The sequence below is a fragment of the Alosa pseudoharengus genome, unplaced genomic scaffold (assembly GCF_046254945.1).
Source record: "Alosa pseudoharengus isolate Yale_2024_CS ecotype anadromous, Long Island Sound unplaced genomic scaffold, YU_APseudo_1.1 YU_APseudo_1.1_scf_22, whole genome shotgun sequence".
NCBI classification, from domain to species: domain Eukaryota; kingdom Metazoa; phylum Chordata; class Actinopteri; order Clupeiformes; family Clupeidae; genus Alosa; species Alosa pseudoharengus.
In genome coordinates, this window is record NW_027468680.1 from 9,192,364 (window position 1) to 9,213,606 (window position 21,243).

Consider the following 21,243-nt stretch of genomic DNA (forward strand, 5'->3'; position numbering starts at 1 on the left):
TGTTGTTACAGCCAATGTTGTAGTATCAGCTAGGGATGTGGTAAGAACAGCTGTAGTTGTAGCAGCCAATGTTGTAGTATCAGCTATGGTGGTGGTCAGAACAGGTGTAGTTGTAGCAGCCAATGTTGTAGTATCAGCTATTGTGGTGGTAGGAACAGGTGTAGTTGTAGCAGCCAATGTTGTAGAATCAGCTATGGTGGTGGTAGGAACAGCTATAGTTGTAGCAGCCAATGTTGTAGTATCAGCTAGGATGGTGGTAGGAACAGGTGTAGTTGTAGCAGCCAGTGTTGTAGTATCAGCTAGGGTGGTGGTAGGAACAGCTGTAGTTGTAGAAGCCAGTGTTGTAGTATCAGCTAGGGTGGTGGTAAGAACAGGTGTATTTGTAACAGCCAGTGTTGTAGTGTCAGCTATGGTGGTGGTAGGAACAGCTGTAGTTGTAGCAGCCAATGTTGTAATATCAGCTATGGTGGTGGTAGGAATAGATGTAGTTGTAGCAGCCAATGTTGTAGTATCAGCTAGGGTGGTGGTAAGAACAGGTGTAGTTGTAACAGCCAATGTTGTAGTATCAGCTAGGGTGGTGGTAGGAACAGGTGTAATTGTAGCAGCCAATGTTGTAGTATCAGCTAGGGTGGTGGTAGGAATAGGTGTAGTTGTAACAGCCAGTGTTGTAAGACCCAATGTTGTAGTATCAGCTAGGGTGGTGGTAAGAACAGGTGTAGTTGTAACAGCCAATGTTGTAGTATCAGCTAGGGTGGTGGTAAGAACAGGTGGAGTTGTAACAGCCAATGTTGTAGTATCAGCTAGGGTGGTGGTAGGAACAGCTGTAGTTGTAGCAGCCAATGTTGTAGTATCAGCTAGGGTGGTGGTAAGAACAGGTGTAGTTGTAGCAGCCAATGTTGTAGTATCAGCTATGGTGGTGGTAGGAACAGCTGTAGTTGTAGCAGCCAATATTGTAGTATCAGCTATGGTGGTGGTAAGAACAGGTGTAGTTGTAACAGCCAGTGTAGTAGTATTAGCTATGGTGGTGGTAATAACAGCTGTAGTTGTAACAGCCAACGTTGTAGTATCAGCTAGGGATGTGGTAAGAACAGGTGTAGTTGTAGCAGCCAATGTTGTAGTATCAGCTAGGGTGGTGGTAGGAACAGCTGTAGTTGTAGCAGCCAATGTTGTAGTATCAGCTAGGGTGGTGGTAAGAACAGGTGTAGTTGTAGCAGCAAATGTTGTAGTATCAGCTATGGTGGTGGTAGGAACAGCTGTAGTTGTAGCAGCCAATGTTGTAGTATCAGCTATGGTGGTGGTAAGAACAGGTGTAGTTGTAACAGCCAGTGTTGTTACAGCCAATGTTGTAGTATCAGGTATGGTGGTGGTAGGAACAGCTGTAGTTGTAACAGCCAATGTTGTAGTATCAGCTAGGGATGTGGTAAGAACAGGTGTAGTTGTAGCAGGCAATGTTGTAGTATCAGCTATGGTGGTGGTAGGAACAGCTGTAGTTGTAACAGCCAATGTTGTAGTATCAGCTAGGGATGTGATAAGAACAGGTGTAGTTGTAGAAGCCAATGTTGTAGTATCAGCTATGGTGGTGGTAGGAACAGCTGTAGTTGTAGCAGCCAATGTTGTAGTATCAGCTACGGTGGTGGTAGGAACAGCTGTAGTTGTAGCAGCCAATGTTGTAGTATCAGCTACGGTGGTGCTAGGAACAGCTGTAGATGTAGCAGCCAATGTTGTAGTATCAACTAGGGTGGTGGTAAGAACAGGTGTAGTTGTAACAGCCAATGTTGTAGTATCAGCTAGGGTGGTGGTAGGAACAGGTGTAGTTGTAGCAGCTAATGTTGTAGTATCAGCTAGGGTGGTGGTAGGAACAGGTGTAGTTGTAACAGCCAGTGTTGTAACAGCCAATGTTGTAGTATCAGCTAGGGTGGTGGTAAGAACAGGTGTAGTTGTAACAGCCAATGTTGTAGTATCAGCTAGGGTGGTGGTAGGAACAGGTGTAGTTGTAGCAGCCAATGTTGTAGTATCAGCTATGGTGGTGGTAGGAACAGCTGTAGTTGTAACAGCCAATGTTGTAGTATCAGCTAGGGATGTGGTAAGAACAGGTGTAGTTGTAGCAGCCAATGTTGTAGTATCAGCTATGGTGGTGGTAGGAACAGCTGTAGTTGTAGCAGCCAATGTTGTAGTATCAGCTACGGTGGTGGTAGGAACAGCTGTAGTTGTAGCAGCCAATGTTGTAGTATCAGCTAGGGATGTGGTAAGAACAGGTGTAGTTGTAGTAGCCAATGTTGTAGTATCAGCTATGGTGGTGGTAGGAACAGCTGTAGTTGTAGCAGCCAATGTTGTAGTATCAGCTACGGTGGTGGTAGGAACAGGTGTAGTTGTAGCAGCTAATGTTGTAGTATCAGCTAGGGTGGTGGTAGGAACAGGTGTAGTTGTAACAGCCAGTGTTGTAACAGCCAATGTTGTAGTATCAGCTAGGGTGGTGGTAAGAACAGGTGTAGTTGTAACAGCCAATGTTGTAGTATCAGCTAGGGTGGTGGTAGGAACAGGTGTAGTTGTAGCAGCCAATGTTGTAGTATCAGCTATGGTGGTGGTAGGAACAGCTGTAGTTGTAACAGCCAATGTTGTAGTATCAGCTAGGGATGTGGTAAGAACAGGTGTAGTTGTAGCAGCCAATGTTGTAGTATCAGCTATGGTGGTGGTAGGAACAGCTGTAGTTGTAGCAGCCAATGTTGTAGTATCAGCTACGGTGGTGGTAGGAACAGCTGTAGTTGTAGCAGCCAATGTTGTAGTATCAGCTAGGGATGTGGTAAGAACAGGTGTAGTTGTAGTAGCCAATGTTGTAGTATCAGCTATGGTGGTGGTAGGAACAGCTGTAGTTGTAGCAGCCAATGTTGTAGTATCAGCTACGGTGGTGGTAGGAACAGCTGTAGTTGTAGCAGCCAATGTTGTAGTATCAGCTACGGTGGTGCTAGGAACAGCTGTAGATGTAGCAGCCAATGTTGTAGTATCAACTAGGGTGGTGGTAAGAACAGGTGTAGTTGTAACAGCCAATGTTGTAGTATCAGCTAGGGTGGTGGTAGGAACAGGTGTAGTTGTAGCAGCTAATGTTGTAGTATCAGCTAGGGTGGTGGTAGGAACAGGTGTAGTTGTAACAGCCAGTGTTGTAACAGCCAATGTTGTAGTATCAGCTAGGGTGGTGGTAAGAACAGGTGTAGTTGTAACAGCCAATGTTGTAGTATCAGCTAGGGATGTGGTAAGAACAGGTGTAGTTGTAGCAGCCAATGTTGTAGTATCAGCTATGGTGGTGGTAGGAACAGCTGTAGTTGTAGCAGCCAATGTTGTAGTATCAGCTACGGTGGTGGTAGGAACAGCTGTAGTTGTAGCAGCCAATGTTGTAGTATCAGCTAGGGATGTGGTAAGAACAGGTGTAGTTGTAGTAGCCAATGTTGTAGTATCAGCTATGGTGGTGGTAGGAACAGCTGTAGTTGTAGCAGCCAATGTTGTAGTATCAGCTACGGTGGTGGTAGGAACAGGTGTAGTTGTAGCAGCTAATGTTGTAGTATCAGCTAGGGTGGTGGTAGGAACAGGTGTAGTTGTAACAGCCAGTGTTGTAACAGCCAATGTTGTAGTATCAGCTAGGGTGGTGGTAAGAACAGGTGTAGTTGTAACAGCCAATGTTGTAGTATCAGCTAGGGTGGTGGTAGGAACAGGTGTAGTTGTAGCAGCCAATGTTGTAGTATCAGCTATGGTGGTGGTAGGAACAGCTGTAGTTGTAACAGCCAATGTTGTAGTATCAGCTAGGGATGTGGTAAGAACAGGTGTAGTTGTAGCAGCCAATGTTGTAGTATCAGCTATGGTGGTGGTAGGAACAGCTGTAGTTGTAGCAGCCAATGTTGTAGTATCAGCTACGGTGGTGGTAGGAACAGCTGTAGTTGTAGCAGCCAATGTTGTAGTATCAGCTAGGGATGTGGTAAGAACAGGTGTAGTTGTAGTAGCCAATGTTGTAGTATCAGCTATGGTGGTGGTAGGAACAGCTGTAGTTGTAGCAGCCAATGTTGTAGTATCAGCTACGGTGGTGGTAGGAACAGCTGTAGTTGTAGTAGCCAATGTTGTAGTATCAGCTACGGTGGTGGTAGGAACAGCTGTAGATGTAGCAGCCAATGTTGTAGTATCAACTAGGGTGGTGGTAAGAACAGGTGTAGTTGTAACAGCCAATGTTGTAGTATCAGCTAGGGTGGTGGTAGGAACAGGTGTAGTTGTAGCAGCTAATGTTGTAGTATCAGCTAGGGTGGTGGTAGGAACAGGTGTAGTTGTAACAGCCAGTGTTGTAACAGCCAATGTTGTAGTATCAGCTAGGGTGGTGGTAAGAACAGGTGTAGTTGTAACAGCCAATGTTGTAGTATCAGCTAGGGTGGTGGTAGGAACAGGTGTAGTTGTAGCAGCCAATGTTGTAGTATCAGCTATGGTGGTGGTAGGAACAGCTGTAGTTGTAACAGCCAATGTTGTAGTATCAGCTAGGGATGTGGTAAGAACAGGTGTAGTTGTAGCAGCCAATGTTGTAGTATCAGCTATGGTGGTGGTAGGAACAGCTGTAGTTGTAACAGCCAATGTTGTAGTATCAGCTAGGGATGTGGTAAGAACAGGTGTAGTTGTAGCAGCCAATGTTGTAGTATCAGCTATGGTGGTGGTAGGAACAGCTGTAGTTGTAGCAGCCAATGTTGTAGTATCAGCTACGGTGGTGGTAGGAACAGCTGTAGTTGTAGCAGCCAATGTTGTAGTATCAGCTAGGGATGTGGTAAGAACAGATGTAGTTGTAGTAGCCAATGTTGTAGTATCAGCTATGGTGGTGGTAGGAACAGCTGTAGTTGTAGCAGCCAATGTTGTAGTATCAGCTACGGTGGTGGTAGGAACAGGTGTAGTTGTAGCAGCTAATGTTGTAGTATCAGCTAGGGTGGTGGTAGGAACAGGTGTAGTTGTAACAGCCAGTGTTGTAACAGCCAATGTTGTAGTATCAGCTAGGGTGGTGGTAAGAACAGGTGTAGTTGTAACAGCCAATGTTGTAGTATCAGCTAGGGTGGTGGTAGGAACAGGTGTAGTTGTAGCAGCCAATGTTGTAGTATCAGCTATGGTGGTGGTAGGAACAGCTGTAGTTGTAACAGCCAATGTTGTAGTATCAGCTAGGGATGTGGTAAGAACAGGTGTAGTTGTAGCAGCCAATGTTGTAGTATCAGCTATGGTGGTGGTAGGAACAGCTGTAGTTGTAGCAGCCAATGTTGTAGTATCAGCTACGGTGGTGGTAGGAACAGCTGAAGTTGTAGCAGCCAATGTTGTAGTATCAGCTAGGGATGTGGTAAGAACAGGTGTAGTTGTAGTAGCCAATGTTGTAGTATCAGCTATGGTGGTGGTAGGAACAGCTGTAGTTGTAGCAGCCAATGTTGTAGTATCAGCTACGGTGGTGGTAGGAACAGCTGTAGTTGTAGCAGCCAATGTTGTAGTATCAGCTACGGTGGTGGTAGGAACAGCTGTAGATGTAGCAGCCAATGTTGTAGTATCAACTAGGGTGGTGGTAAGAACAGGTGTAGTTGTAACAGCCAATGTTGTAGTATCAGCTAGAGTGGTGGTAGGAACAGGTGTAGTTGTAGCAGCTAATGTTGTAGTATCAGCTAGGGTGGTGGTAGGAACAGGTGTAGTTGTAACAGCCAGTGATGTAACAGCCAATGTTGTAGTATCAGCTAGGGTGGTGGTAAGAACAGGTGTAGTTGTAACAGCCAATGTTGTAGTATCAGCTAGGGTGGTGGTAGGAACAGCTGTAGTTGTAGCAGCCAATGTTGTAGTATCAGCTATGGTGGTGGTAGGAACAGCTGTAGTTGTAACAGCCAATGTTGTAGTATCAGCTAGGGATGTGGTAAGAACAGGTGTAGTTGTAGCAGCCAATGTTGTAGTATCAGCTATGGTGGTGGTAGGAACAGCTGTAGTTGTAGCAGCCAATGTTGTAGTATCAGCTACGGTGGTGGTAGGAACAGCTGTAGTTGTAGCAGCCAATGTTGTAGTATCAGCTAGGGTGGTGGTAGGAACAGCTGTAGTTGTAGCAGCCAATGTTGTAGTATCAGCTATGGAGGTGGTAAGAACAGGTGTAGTTGTAACAGCCAGTGTTGTTACAGCCAATGTTGTAGTATCAGCTAGGGATGTGGTAAGAACAGGTGGAGTTGTAGCAGCCAATGTTGTAGTATCAGCTATGGTGGTGGTAGGAACAGCTGTAGTTGTAACAGCCAGTGTTGTAGTATCAGCTATGGTGGTGGTAGGAACAGCTGTAGTTGTAACAGCCAATGTTGTAGTATCAGCTAGGGATGTGGTAAGAACAGGTGTAGTTGTAGCAGCCAATGTTGTAGTATCAGCTAGGGTCGTGGTAGGAACAGCTGTAGTTGTAGCAGCCAATGTTGTAGTATCAGCTAGGGTGGTGGTAAGAACAGGTGTAGTTGTAGCAGCTAATGTTGTAGTATCAGCTATGGTGGTGGTAGGAACAAGTGTAGTTGTAGCAGCCAATGTTGTAGTATCAGCTATGGTGGTGGTAGGAACAGCTGTAGTTGTAGCAGCCAATGTTGTAGTATCAGCTATGGTGGTGGTAAGAACAGGTGTAGTTGTAGCAGCCAATGTTGTAGTTTCAGCTAGGGTGGTGGTAAGAACAGGTGTAGTTGTAGCAGCCAATGTTGTAGTATCAGCTATGGTGGTGGTAGGAACAGGTGTAGTTGTAGCAGCCAATGTTGTAGTATCAGCTATGGTGGTGGTAGGAACAGCAATAGTTGTAGCAGGCAATGTTGTAGTATCAGCTATGGTGGTGGTAAGAACAGGTGTAGTTGTAACAGCCAGTGTTGTTACAGCCAATGTTGTAGTATCAGCTAGGGATGTGGTAAGAACAGGTGGAGTTGTAGCAGCTAATGTTGTAGTATCAGCTATGGTGGTGGTAGGAACAGCTGTAGTTGTAACAGCCAGTGTGGTAGTGTCAGCTATGGTGGTGGTAGGAACAGCTGTAGTTGTAACAGCCAATGTTGTAGTATCAGCTGGGGATGTGGTAAGAACAGGTGTAGTTGTAGCAGCCAATGTTGTAGTATCAGCTACGGTGGTGGTAGGAACAGTTGTAGTTGTAGCAGCCAATGTTGTAGTATCAGCTAGGGTGGTGGTAGGAACAGGTGTAGTTGTAACAGCCAGTGTTGTAGTATCAGCTAAGGTGGTGGTAAGAACAGGTGTAGTTGTAACAGGAAAAGCTGTAGTTGTAGCTGTCAGTGTTGTAGTATCAGCTATGGTGGTGGTAAGAACAGGTGTAGTTGTAGCTGCCAATGTTGTAGTATCAGCTATGGTGGTGGTAAGAACAGGTGTAGTTGTAGCAGCCAATGTTGTAGTATCAGCTAGGGTGGTGGTAGGAACAGTTGTAGTTGTAACAGCCAGTGTTGTAACAGCCAATGTTGTAGTATCAGCTAGGGTGCTGGTAAGAACAGGTGTAGTTGTAACAGCCAATGTTGTAGTATCAGCTAGGGTGGTGGTAGGAACAGCTGTAGTTGCACTAGCCAATGTTGTAGTATCAGCTATGGTGGTGGTAAGAGCAGGTGTAGTTGTAACAGCCAGTGTTGTTACAGCCAATGTTGTAGTATCAGCTAGGGATGTGGTAAGAATAGGTGTAGTTGTAGCAGCCAATGTTGTAGTAACAGCTCTGGTGGTGGTAGGAACAGTTGTAGTTGTAACAGCCAGTGTTGTAGTATCAGCTATGGTGGTGGTAGGAACAGCTGTAGTTGTAACAGCCATTGTTGTAGTATCAGCTAGAGATGTGGTAAGAACAGGTGTAGTTATAGCAGCCAATGTTGTAGTATCAGCTAGGGTGGTGGTAGGAACAGCTGTAGTTGTAGCAGCCAATGTTGTAGTATCAGCTATGGTGGTGGTAGGAACAGGTGTAGTTGTAGCAGCCAATGTTGTAGTTTCAACTATGGTGGTGGTAGGAACAGCTGTAGTTGTAGCAGCCAATGTTGTAGTATCAGCTATGGTGGTGGTAAGAACAGGTGTAGTTGTAGCAGCCAATGTTGTAGTTTCAACTATGGTGGTGGTAGGAAAAGCTGTAGTTGTAGCAGCCAATGTTGTAGTATCAGCTATGGTGGTGGTAAGAACAGGTGTAGTTGTCGCAGCCAATGTTGTAGTATCAGCTAGGGTGGTGGTAAGAACAGTTGTAGTTGTAGCAGCCAATGTTGTAGTATCAGCTAGGGTGGTGGTAGGAACAGTTGTAGTTGTAGCAGCCAATGTTGTAGTATCAGCTATGGTGGTTTTAAGAACAGGTGTTGTTGTAACAGCCAGTGTTTTAGTATCAGCTATGGTGGTGGTAAGAACAGGTGTAGTTGTAGCAGCCAATGTTGTAGTTTCAACTATGGTGGTGGTAGGAAAAGCTGTAGTTGTAGCAGCCAATGTTGTAGTATCAGCTATGGTGGTGGTAAGAACAGGTGTAGTTGTCGCAGCCAATGTTGTAGTATCAGCTAGGGTGGTGGTAAGAACAGGTGTAGTTGTAGCAGCCAATGTTGTAGTATCAGCTAGGGTGGTGGTAAGAACAGGTGTAGTTGTAGCAGCCAATGTTGTAGTATCAGCTAGGGTGGTGGTAGGAACAGCTGTAGTTGTAGCCGCCAATGTTGTAGTATCAGCTATGGTGGTTTTAAGAACAGGTGTAGTTGTAACAGCCAGTGTTGTAACAGCCAATGTTGTAGTATCAGCTAGGGTGGTGGTAAGAGCAGGTGTAGTTGTAGCAGCCAATGTTGTAGTATCAGCTAGGGTGGTGGTAAGAACAGGTGTAGTTGTAGCTGCCAGTGTTGTAGTATCAGCTAGGGTGGTGGTTGGAACAGCTGTAGTTGTAGCAGCCAATGTTGTAGTATCAGCTATGGTGGTGGTAAGAACAGGTGTAGTTGTAGTAGCCAATGTTGTAGTATCAGCTATGGTGGTGGTAAGAACAGATGTAGTTGTAGCAGCCAATGTTGTAGTATCAACTAGGGTGGTGGTAAGAACAGGTGTAGTTGTAGCAGCCAATGTTGTAGTATCAGCTAGGGTGGTGGTAGGAACAGTTGTAGTTGTAACAGCCAGTGTTGTAACAGCCAATGTTGTAGTATCAGCTAGGGATGTGGTAAGAACAGGTGGAGCTGTAGCAGCCAATGTTGTAGTATCAGCTATGGTGGTGGTAGGAACAGCTGTAGTTGTAACAGCCAGTGTTGTAGTGTCAGCTATGGTGGTGGTAGGAACAGCTGTAGTTGTAACAGCCAATGTTGTAGTATCAGCTAGGGATGTGGTAAGAACAGGTGTAGTTGTAGCAGCCAATGTTGTAGTATCAGCTAGAGTGGTGGTAGGAACAGCTGTAGTTGTAGCAGCCAATGTTGTAGTGTCAGCTATGGTGGTGGTAGGAACAGGTGTAGTTGTAGCAGCCAATGTTGTAGTATCAGCTAGGGTGGTGGTAGGAACAGGTGTAGTTGTAACAGCCAGTGTTGTAACAGCCAATGTTGTAGTATCAGCTAGGGTGGTGGTAAGAACAGGTGTAGTTGTAACAGCCAATGTTGTAGTATCAGCTAGGGTGGTGGTAGGAACAGCTGTAGTTGTAGCAGCCAATGTTGTAGTATCAGCTATGGTGGTATTAGGAACAGCTGTAGTTGTAACAGGAACAGCTGTAGTTGTAGCTGTCAGTGTTGTAGTATCAGCTATGGTGGTGGTAAGAACAGGTGTAGTTGTAGCTTCCAATGTTGTAGTATCAGCTATGGTGGTGGTAGGAACAGCTATAGTTGTAGCAGCCAATGTTGTCATATCAGCTATGGTGGTGGTAAGAACAGGTGTAGTTGTAGCAGCCAATGTTGTAGTATCAGCTATGGTGGTGGTAAGAACAGGTGTAGTTGTAGCAGCCAATGTTGTAGTATCAGCTATGGTGGTGGTAAGAACAGGTGTAGTTGTAACAGCCAGTGTTGTTACAGCCAATGTTGTAGTATCAGCAAGGGATGTGGTAAGAATAGGTGTAGTTGTAGCAGCCAATGTTGTAGTAACAGTTCTGGTGGTGGTAGGAACAGCTGTAGTTGTAACAGCCAGTGTTGTAGTATCAGCTATGGTGGTGGTAGGAACAGCTGTAGTTGTAACAGCCATTGTTGTAGTATCAGCTAGGGTGGTGGTAGGAACAGGTGTAGTTGTAGCAGCCGATGTTGTAGTATCAGCTAGGGTGGTGGTAGGAACAGTTGTAGTTGTAACAGCCAGTGTTGTAACAGCCAATGTTGTAGTATCAGCTTGGGTGGTGGTAAGAACAGGTGTAGTTGTAACAGCCAATGTTGTGGTATCAGCTAGGGTGGTGGTAGTAACAGGTGTAGTTGTAGCAGCCAATGTTGTAGTATCAGCTATGGTGGTGGTAGGAACAGCTGTAGTTGTAGCCGCCAATGTTGTAGTATCAGCTAGAGATGTGGTAAGAACAGGTGTAATTGTAGCAGCCAATGTTGTAGTATCAGCTAGGGTGGTGGTAAGAGCAGGTGTAGTTTTAGCAGCCAATGTTGTAGTATCAGCTAGGGTGGTGGTAAGAACAGGTGTAGTTGTAGCTGCCAGTGTTGTAACAGCCAATGTTGTAGTATCAGCTAGGGTGGTGGTAAGAACAGGTGTAGTTGTAGCAGCCAATGTTGTAGTATCAGCTAGGGTGGTGGTAGGAACAGTTGTAGTTGTAACAGCCAGTGTTGTAACAGCCAATGTTGTAGTATCAGCTAGGGTGGTGGTAAGAACAGGTGTAGTTGTAACAGCCAATGTTGTAGTATCAGCTAGGGTGGTGGTAGGAACAGGTGTAGTTGTAGCAGCCAATGTTGTAGTATCAGCTAGGGTGGTGGTAGGAACAGCTGTAGTTTCAGCAGCCAATGTTGTAGTATCAGCTATGGTGGTGGTAAGAACAGGTGTAGTTGTAGCAGCCAATGTTGAAGTATCAGCTATGGTGGTGGTAAGAACAGGTGTAGTTGTAGCAGCCAATGTTGTAGTTTCAACTATGGTGGTGGTAGGAACAGCTGTAGTTGTAGCAGCCAATGTTGTAGTATCAGCTATGGTGGTGGTAAGAACAGGTGTAGTTGTAGCAGCCAATGTTGTAGTTTCAACTATGGTGGTGGTAGGAACAGCTGTAGTTGTAGCAGCCAATGTTGTAGTATCAGCTAGGGTGGTGGTAGGAACAGTTGTAGTTGTAACAGCCAGTGTTGTAACAGCCAATGTTGTAGTATCAGCTAGGGTGGTGGTAAGAACAGGTGTAGTTGTAACAGCCAATGTTGTAGTATCAGGTAGGGTGGTGGTAGAAACAGGTGTAGTTGTAGCAGCCAATGTTGTAGTATCAGCTAGGGTGGTGGTAGGAACACCTATAGTTGCACTAGCCAATGTTGTAGTATCAGCTATGGTGGTGGTAAGAACAGGTGTAGTTGTAACAGCCAGTGTTGTTACAGCCAATGTTGTAGTATCAGCTAGGGATGTGGTAAGAACAGGTGTAGTTGTAGCAGCCAATGTTGTAGTATCAGCTAGGGTGGTGGTAAGAACAGGTGTAGTTGTAGCAGCCAATGTTGTAGTATCAGCTAGCGTGGTGGTAGGAACAGTTGTAGTTGTAACAGCCAGTGTTGTAACAGCCAATGTTGTAGTATCAGCTAGGGTGGTGGTAAGAACAGGTGTAGTTGTAACAGCCAATGTTGTAGTATCAGCTAGGGTGGTGGTAAGAACAGGTGTAGTTGTAGCAGCCAATGTTGTAGTATCAGCTAGGGTGGTGGTAGGAACAGCTGTAGTTGTAGCAGCCAATGTTGTAGTATCAGCTATGGTGGTGGTAGGAACAGGTGTAGTTGTAGCAGCCAATGTTGTAGTATCAGTTATGGTGGTGGTAAGAACAGGTGTAGTTGTAGCAGCCAATGTTGTAGTTTCAACTATGGTGGTGGTAGGAACAGCTGTAGTTGTAGCAGCCAATGTTGTAGTATCAGCTATGGTGGTTTTAAGAACAGGTGTAGTTGTAACAGCCAGTGTAGTAACAGCCAATGTTGTAGTATCAGCTAGGGTGGTGGTAAGAGCAGGTGTAGTTGTAGCAGCCAATGTTGTAGTATCAGCTAGGGTGGTGGTAAGAACAGGTGTAGTTGTAGCTGCCAGTGTTGTAGTATCAGCTAGAGTGGTGGTTGGAACAGCTGTAGTTGTAGCAGCCAATGTTGTAGTATCAGCTATGGTGGTGGTAAGAACAGGTGTAGTTGTAGCAGCCAATGTTGTAGTATCAGCTATGGTGGTGGTAAGAACAGATGTAGTTGTAGCAGCCAATGTTGTAGTATCAGCTAGGGTGGTGGTAAGAACAGGTGTAGTTGTAGCAGCCAATGTTGTAGTATCAGCTAGGGTGGTGGTAGGAACAGTTGTAGTTGTAACAGCCAGTGTTGTAACAGCCAATGTTGTAGTATCAGCTAGGGTGGTGGTAAGAACAGGTGTAGTTGTAACAGCCAATGTTGTAGTATCAGCTAGGGTGGTGGTAGGAACAGGTGTAGTTGTAGCAGCCAATGTTGTAGTATCAGCTAGGGTGGTGGTAGGAACAGCTGTAGTTTCAGCAGCCAATGTTGTAGTATCAGCTATGGTGGTGGTAAGAACAGGTGTAGTTGTAGCAGCCAATGTTGAAGTATCAGCTATGGTGGTGGTAAGAACAGGTGTAGTTGTAGCAGCCAATGTTGTAGTTTCAACTATGGTGGTGGTAGGAACAGCTGTAGTTGTAGCAGCCAATGTTGTAGTATCAGCTATGGTGGTGGTAAGAACAGGTGTAGTTGTAGCAGCCAATGTTGTAGTTTCAACTATGGTGGTGGTAGGAACAGCTGTAGTTGTAGCAGCCAATGTTGTAGTATCAGCTAGGGTGGTGGTAGGAACAGTTGTAGTTGTAACAGCCAGTGTTGTAACAGCCAATGTTGTAGTATCAGCTAGGGTGGTGGTAAGAACAGGTGTAGTTGTAACAGCCAATGTTGTAGTATCAGGTAGGGTGGTGGTAGAAACAGGTGTAGTTGTAGCAGCCAATGTTGTAGTATCAGCTAGGGTGGTGGTAGGAACACCTATAGTTGCACTAGCCAATGTTGTAGTATCAGCTATGGTGGTGGTAAGAACAGGTGTAGTTGTAACAGCCAGTGTTGTTACAGCCAATGTTGTAGTATCAGCTAGGGATGTGGTAAGAACAGGTGTAGTTGTAGCAGCCAATGTTGTAGTATCAGCTAGGGTGGTGGTAAGAACAGGTGTAGTTGTAGCAGCCAATGTTGTAGTATCAGCTAGCGTGGTGGTAGGAACAGTTGTAGTTGTAACAGCCAGTGTTGTAACAGCCAATGTTGTAGTATCAGCTAGGGTGGTGGTAAGAACAGGTGTAGTTGTAACAGCCAATGTTGTAGTATCAGCTAGGGTGGTGGTAAGAACAGGTGTAGTTGTAGCAGCCAATGTTGTAGTATCAGCTAGGGTGGTGGTAGGAACAGCTGTAGTTGCACTAGCCAATGTTGTAGTATCAGCTATGGTGGTGGTAAGAACAGGTGTAGTTGTAACAGCCAGTGTTGTTACAGCCAATGTTGTAGTATCAGCTAGGGATGTGGTAAGAATAGGTGTAGTTGTAGCAGCCAATGTTGTAGTAACAGCTCTGGTGCTGGTAGGAACAGCTGTAGTTGTAACAGCCAGTGTTGTAGTATCAGCTATGGTGGTGGTAGGAACAGCTGTAGTTGTAACAGCCATTGTTGTAGTATCAGCTAGAGATGTGGTAAGAACAGGTGTAGTTGTAGCAGCCAATATTGTAGTATCAGCTAGGGTGGTGGTAGGAGCAGCTGTAATTGTAGCAGCCAATGTTGTAGTATCAGATATGGTGGTGGTAGGAACAGGTGTAGTTGTAGCAGCCAATGTTGTAGTATCAGCTATGGTGGTGGTAAGAACAGGTGTAGTTGTAGCAGCCAATGTTGTAGTTTCAACTATGGTGGTGGTAGGAACAGCTGTAGTTGTAATAGCCAATGTTGTAGTATCAGCTAGGGATGTGGTAAGAACAGGTGTAGTTGTAGCAGCCAATGTTGTAGTATCAGCTATGGTGGTGGTAGGAACAGCTGTAGTTGTAGCAGCCAATGTTGTAGTATCAGCTACAGTGGTGGTAGGAACAGCTGTAGTTGTAGCAGCCAATGTTGTAGTATCAGCTAGGGTGGTGGTAAGAACAGGTGTAGTTGTAACAGCCAATGTTGTAGTATCAGCTAGGGTGGTGGTAAGAACAGGTGTAGTTGTAGCAGCCAATGTTGTAGTATCAGCTAGAGTGGTGGTAGGAACAGCTGTAGTTGTAGCAGCCAATGTTGTAATATCAGCTATGGTGGTGGTAGGAACAGCTGTAGTTGTAGCAGCCAATGTTGTAGTATCAGCTACGGTGGTGGTAGGAACAGCTGTAGTTGTAGCAGCCAATGTTGTAGTATCAGCTAGGGTGGTGGTAAGAACAGGTGTAGTTGTAACAGCCAATGTTGTAGTATCAGCTAGGGATGTGGTAAGAACAGGTGTAGTTGTAGCAGCCAATGTTGTAGTATCAGCTATGGTGGTGGTAGGAACAGCTGTAGTTGTAGCAGCCAATGTTGTAGTATCAGCTAGGGTGGTGGTAAGAACAGGTGTAGTTGTAACAGCCAATGTTGTAGTATGAGCTAGGGTGGTGGTAAGAACAGGTGTAGTTGTAACAGGCAATGTTGTAGTATCAGCTAGGGTGGTGGTAGGAACAGGTGTAGTTGTAACAGCCAGTGTTGTAACAGCCAATGTTGTAGTATCAGCTATGGTGGTGGTAGGAACAGGTGTAGTTGTAACAACCAGTGTTGTAGTGTCAGCTATGGTGGTGGTAGGAACAGCTGTAGTTGTAATAGCCAATGTTGTAGTATCAGCTAGGGATGTGGTAAGAACAGGTGTAGTTGTAGCAGCCAATGTTGTAGTATCAGCTATGGTGGTGGTAAGAACAGCTGTAGTTGTAGCAGCCATTGTTGTAGTATCAGCTACGGTGGTGGTAGGAACAGCTGTAGTTGTAGCAGCCAATGTTGTAGTATCAGCTAGGGTGGTGGTAAGAACAGGTGTAGTTGTAACAGCCAATGTTGTAGTATCAGCTAGGGTGGTGGTAAGAACAGGTGTAGTTGTAGCTGCCAATGTTGTAGTATCAGCTAGAGTGGTGGTAGGAACAGCTGTAGTTGTAGCAGCCAATGTTGTAGAATCAGCTACGGTGGTGGTAGGAACAGCTGTAGTTGTAGCAGCCAATGTTGTAGTATCAGCTACGGTGGTGGTAGGAACAGCTGTAGTTGTAGCAGCCAATGTTGTAGTATCAGCTAGGGTGGTGGTAAGAACAGTTGTAGTTGTAACAGCCAATGTTGTAGTATCAGCTAGGGATGTGGTAAGAACAGGTGTAGTTGTAGCAGCCAATGTTGTAGTATCAGCTATGGTGGTGGTAGGAACAGCTGTAGTTGTAGCAGCCAATGTTGTAGTATCAGCTATGGTGGTGGTAGGAACAGCTGTAGTTGTAACAGCCAGTGTTGTAACAGCCAATGTTGTAGTATCAGCTAGGGTGGTGGTAAGAACAGGTGTAGTTGTAACAGCCAATGTTGTAGTATCAGGTAGGGTGGTGGTAGGAACAGCTGTAGTTGTAGCAGCCAATGTTGTAGTATCAGCTATGGTGGTGGTAAGAACAGGTGTAGTTGTAGCAGCCAATGTTGTAGTATCAGCTAGAGTGGTGGTAGGAACAGCTGTAGTTGTAGCAGCCAATGTTGTAGTATCAGCTACGGTGGTGGTAGGAACAGCTGTAGTTGTAGCAGCCAATGTTGTAGTATCAGCTAGGGTGGTGGTAAGAACAGGTGTAGTTGTAACAGCCAATGATGTAGTATGAGCTAGTGTGGTGGTAGGAACAGGTGTAGTTGTAACAGCCAGTGTTGTAACAGCCAATGTTGTAGTATCAGCTAGGGTGGTGGTAAGAACAGGTGTAGTTGTAACAGCCAATGTTGTAGTATCAGGTAGGGTGGTGGTAGGAACAGCTGTAGTTGTAACAGCCAGTGTTGTAGTGTCAGCTATGGTGGTGGTAGGAACAGCTGTAGTTGTAACAGCCAATGTTGTAGTATCAGCTAGGGATGTGGTAAGAACAGGTTTAGTTGTAGCAGCCAATGTTGTAGTATCAGTTATGGTGGTGGTAGGAACAGCTGTAGTTGTAGCAGCCAATGTTGTAGTATCAGCTACGGTGGTGGTAGGAACAGCTGTAGTTGTAGCAGCCAATGTTGTAGTATCAGCTACGGTGGTGGTAGGAACAGCTGTAGTTGTAGCAGCCAATGTTGTAGTATCAGCTAGGGTGGTGGTAAGAACAGGTGTAGTTGTAACAGCCAATGTTGTAGTATGAGCTAGGGTGGTGGTAAGAACAGGTGTAGTTGTAACAGGCAATGTTGTAGTATCAGCTAGGGTGGTGGTAGGAACAGGTGTAGTTGTAACAGCCAGTGTTGTAACAGCCAATGTTGTAGTATCAGCTAGGGTGGTGGTAGGAACAGGTGTAGTTGTAGCAGCCAATGTTGTAGTATCAGCTAGGGTGGTGGTAGGAACAGCTGTAGTTGTTGCAGCCAAAGTTGTAGTATCAGCTATGGTGGTGGTAAGAACAGGTGTAGTTGTAACAGCCAGTGTTGTTACAGCCAATGTTGTAGTATCAGCTAGGGATGTGGTAAGAACAGGTGGAGTTGTAGCAGCCAATGTTGTAGTATCAGCTCGGGATGTGGTAAGAACAGGTGTAGTTGTAGCAGCCAATGTGGTAGTATCAGCTATGGTGGTGGTAGGAACAGGTGTAGTTGTAGCAGCCAATGTTGTAGTATCAGCTACGGTGGTGGTAGGAACAGCTGTAGTTGTAGCAGCCAATGTTGTCGTATCAGCTAGGGTGGTGGTAAGAACAGGTGTAGTTGTAGCAGCCAATGTTGTAGTATCAGCTACGGTGGTGGTAGGGACAGCTGTAGTTCTAGCAGCCAATGTTGTAGTATCAGCTAGGGTGGTGGTAAGAACAGGTGTAGTTGTAACAGCCAATGTTGTAGTATCAGCTATGGTGGTGGTAAGAACAGGTGTAGTTGTAGCAGGAAATGTTGTAGTATCAGCTAGGGTGGTGGTAAGAACAGGTGTAGTTGTAACAGCCAGTGTTGTTACAGCCAATGTTGTAGTATCAGCTAGGGATGTGGTAAGAACAGGTGTAGTTGTAGCAGCCAATGTTGTAGTATCAGCTAGGGTGGTGGTAGGAACAGCTGTAGTTGTAGCAGCCAATGTTGTAGTATCAGCTAGGGTGGTGGTATGAACAGGTGTTGTTGTAGCAGCCAATGTTGTAGTATCAGCTATTGTGGTGGTAGGAACAGGTGTAGTTGTAGCAGCCAATGTTGTAGTATCAGCTATGGTGGTGGTAAGAACAGGTGTAGTTGTAGAAGCAAATGTTGTAGTATCAGCTAGGGTGGTGTTAAGAACAGGTGTAGTTGTAGCAGCCAGTGTTGTAGTATCAGCTAGTGTGGTGGTAGGAACAGCTGTAGTTGTAGCAGCCAATGTTGTAGTATCAGATATGGTGGTGGTAAGAACAGGTGTAGTTGTAGCAGCCAATGTTGTAGTATCAGCTATGGTGGTGGTAAGAACAGGTGTAGTTGTAGCAGCAAATGTTGTAGTATCAGCTAGGGTGGTGGTAGGAACAGGTGTAGTTGTAGCAGCCAATGTTGTAGTATGAGCTAGGGTGGTGGTAGGAACAGCTGTAGTTGTAGCAGCCAAAGTTGTAGTATCAGCTATGGTGGTGGTAAGAACAGGTGTAGTTGTAACAGCCAGTGTTGTTACAGCCAATGTTGTAGTATCAGCTAGGGATGTGGTAAGAACAGCTGTAGTTGTAGCAGCCAATGTTGTAGTATCAGCTAGGGTGGTGGTAGGAACAGCTGTAGTTGTAGCAGCCAATGTTGTAGTATCAGCTAGGGTGGTGGTAAGAACAGGTGTAGTTGTAACAGCCAATGTTGTAGTATCAGCTATGGTGGTGGTAAGAACAGGTGTAGTTGTAGCAGGAAATGTTGTAGTATCAGCTAGGGTGGTGGTAAGAACAGGTGTAGTTGTAACAGCCAGTGTTGTTACAGCCAATGTTGTAGTATCAGCTAGGGATGTGGTAAGAACAGGTGTAGTTGTAAGAGCCAGTGTTGTAGTATCAGCTATGGTGGTGGTAGGAACAGCTGTAGTTGTAACAGCCAATGTTGTAGTATCAGCTAGGGATGTGGTAAGAACAGCTGTAGTTGTAGCAGCCAATGTTGTAGTATCAGCTAGGGTGGTGGTAGGAACAGCTGTAGTTGTAGCAGCCAATGTTGTAGTATCAGCTAGGGTGGTGGTAAGAACAGGTGTAGTTGTAACAGCCAATGTTGTAGTATCAGCTATGGTGGTGGTAAGAACAGGTGTAGTTGTAGCAGGAAATGTTGTAGTATCAGCTAGGGTGGTGGTAAGAACAGGTGTAGTTGTAACAGCCAGTGTTGTTACAGCCAATGTTGTAGTATCAGCTAGGGATGTGGTAAGAACAGGTGTAGTTGTAAGAGCCAGTGTTGTAGTATCAGCTATGGTGGTGGTAGGAACAGCTGTAGTTGTAACAGCCAATGTTGTAGTATCAGCTAGGGATGTGGTAAGAACAGGTGTAGTTGTAGCAGCCAATTTTGTAGTATCAGCTAGGGTGGTGGTAGGAACAGCTGTAGTTGTAGCAGCCAATGTTGTAGTATCAGCTAGGGTGGTGGTATGAACAGGTGTTGTTGTAGCAGCCAATGTTGTAGTATCAGCTATTGTGGTGGTAGGAACAGGTGTAGTTGTAGCAGCCAATGTTGTAGTATCAGCTATGGTGGTGGTAAGAACAGGTGTAGTTGTAGAAGCAAATGTTGTAGTATCAGCTAGGGTGGTGGTAAGAACAGGTGTAGTTGTAGCAGCCAGTGTTGTAGTATCAGCTAGTGTGGTGGTAGGAACAGCTGTAGTTGTAGCAGCCAAAGTTGTAGTATCAGCTATGGTGGTGGTAAGAACAGGTGTAGTTGTAACAGCCAGTGTTGTTACAGCCAATGTTGTAGTATCAGCTAGGGATGTGGTAAGAACAGCTGTAGTTGTAGCAGCCAATGTTGTAGTATCAGCTAGGGTGGTGGTAGGAACAGCTGTAGTTGTAGCAGCCAATGTTGTAGTATCAGCTAGGGTGGTGGTATGAACAGGTGTTGTTGTAGCAGCCAATGTTGTAGTATCAGCTATTGTGGTGGTAGGAACAGGTGTAGTTGTAGCAGCCAATGTTGTAGTATCAGCTATGGTGGTGGTAAGAACAGGTGTAGTTGTAGAAGCAAATGTTGTAGTATCAGCTAGGGTGGTGGTAAGAACAGGTGTAGTTGTAGCAGCCAGTGTTGTAGTATCAGCTAGTGTGGTGGTAGGAACAGCTGTAGTTGTAGCAGCCAATGTTGTAGTATCAGATATGGTGGTGGTAAGAACAGGTGTAGTTGTAGCAGCCAATGTTGTAGTATCAGCTATGGTGGTGGTAAGAACAGGTGTAGTTGTAGCAGCAAATGTTGTAGTATCAGCTAGGGTGGTGGTAGGAACAGGTGTAGTTGTAGCAGCCAATGTTGTAGTATGAGCTAGGGTGGTGGTAGGAACAGCTGTAGTTGTAGCAGCCAAAGTTGTAGTATCAGCTATGGTGGTGGTAAGAACAGGTGTAGTTGTAACAGCCAGTGTTGTTACAGCCAATGTTGTAGTATCAGCTAGGGATGTGGTAAGAACAGCTGTAGTTGTAGCAGCCAATGTTGTAGTATCAGCTATGGTGGTGGTCAGAACAGGTGTAGTTGTAGCAGCCAATGTTGTAGTATCAGCTATTGTGGTGGTAGGAACAGGTGTAGTTGTAGCAGCCAATGTTGTAGAATCAGCTATGGTGGTGGTAGGAACAGCTATAGTTGTAGCAGCCAATGTTGTAGTATCAGCTAGGATGGTGGTAGGAACAGGTGTAGTTGTAGCAGAGAGTGTTGTAGTATCAGCTAGGGTGGTGGTAGGAACAGCTGTAGTTGTAGAAGCCAGTGTTGTAGTATCAGCTAGGGTGGTGGTAAGAACAGGTGTATTTGTAACAGCCAGTGTTGTAGTGTCAGCTATGGTGGTGGTAGGAACAGCTGTAGTTGTAGCAGCCAATGTTGTAATATCAGCTATGGTGGTGGTAGGAACAGATGTAGTTGTAGCAGCCAATGTTGTAGTATCAGCTAGGGTGGTGGTAAGAACAGGTGTAGTTGTAACAGCCAATGTTGTAGTATCAGCTAGGGTGGTGGTAGGAACAGGTGTAATTGTAGCAGCCAATGTTGTAGTATCAGCTAGGGTGGTGGTAGGAATAGGTGTAGTTGTAACAGCCAGTGTTGTAAGACCCAATGTTGTAGTATCAGCTAGGGTGGTGGTAAGAACAGGTGTAGTTGTAACAGCCAATGTTGTAGTATCAGCTAGGGTGGTGGTAAGAACAGGTGGAGTTGTAACAGCCAATGTTGTAGTATCAGCTAGGGTGGTGGTAGGAACAGCTGTAGTTGTAGCAGCCAATGTTGTAGTATCAGCTAGGGTGGTGGTAAGAACAGGTGTAGTTGTAGCAGCCAATGTTGTAGTATCAGCTATGGTGGTGGTAGGAACAGCTGTAGTTGTAGCAGCCAATATTGTAGTATCAGCTATGGTGGTGGTAAGAACAGGTGTAGTTGTAACAGCCAGTGTAGTAGTATTAGCTATGGTGGTGGTAATAACAGCTGTAGTTGTAACAGCCAACGTTGTAGTATCAGATAGGGATGTGGTAAGAACAGGTGTAGTTGTAGCAGCCAATGTTGTAGTATCAGCTAGGGTGGTGGTAGGAACAGCTGTAGTTGTAGCAGCCAATGTTGTAGTATCAGCTAGGGTGGTGGTAAGAACAGGTGTAGTTGTAGCAGCAAATGTTGTAGTATCAGCTATGGTGGTGGTAGGAACAGCTGTAGTTGTAGCAGCCAATGTTGTAGTATCAGCTATGGTGGTGGTAAGAACAGGTGTAGTTGTAACAGCCAGTGTTGTTACAGCCAATGTTGTAGTATCAGGTATGGTGGTGGTAGGAACAGCTGTAGTTGTAACAGCCAATGTTGTAGTATCAGCTAGGGATGTGGTAAGAACAGGTGTAGTTGTAGCAGCCAATGTTGTAGTATCAGCTAGGGTGGTGGTAGGAACAGCTGTAGTTGTAGCAGCCATTGTTGTAGTATCAGCTAGGGTGGTGGTAAGAACAGG